The sequence below is a fragment of the Penaeus monodon genome, chromosome 32 (genome assembly GCF_015228065.2).
Source record: "Penaeus monodon isolate SGIC_2016 chromosome 32, NSTDA_Pmon_1, whole genome shotgun sequence".
Lineage (NCBI taxonomy): Eukaryota > Metazoa > Arthropoda > Malacostraca > Decapoda > Penaeidae > Penaeus > Penaeus monodon.
In genome coordinates, this window is record NC_051417.1 from 36,331,956 (window position 1) to 36,332,540 (window position 585).

Here is a 585-nt window from a genome sequence, read left to right on the forward strand (position 1 = left end):
TTATGCATAGCTATACAACACATACTTCATTGGTATTTTTTTATGTGCCCCGGGTTTCTGTACGTTTTTTGGATAATTAAAATATAAATGTACCCGTTCATTCCCGGGATTCCAAAAAATTCCTAATAAACCCAAACAACAGTCGTTCCACATCCCGCATTTTCCTCATGGCAATTTGCAAGGGCAGCTGCAAAGATTTAAAACCACAATTATCTATGCATTAAAAAAAACGCAAATTTTAAGTTGTAAAAATTTTTTCCCATTTCCGAGTTCAGTCCAAAAAAAAAAAAAACAATGCCCATGATGAAACCAGCTGAGTAAGGCCCCAGGCTCGGGCAAGCTGCGCCAAAAAATCTGGCGGCCGGGGGGCCCCGAAAAAAGGAGAAATTTGCACCACAGGATCGGGTTGGCCCCGTTTTAGATGCCGGGGAAGACAGTCTGACAGTGGGGGGAAAGGTAAGTAGATGATTTATTTATGAAAATTTAATATATAAAAATTTTAAATTCATTTTGGATATTTAATATACCAATAACAAAATACTAGTTGAAACATTTTGGGAAAAGATAACATATGAGAAGCTCGGC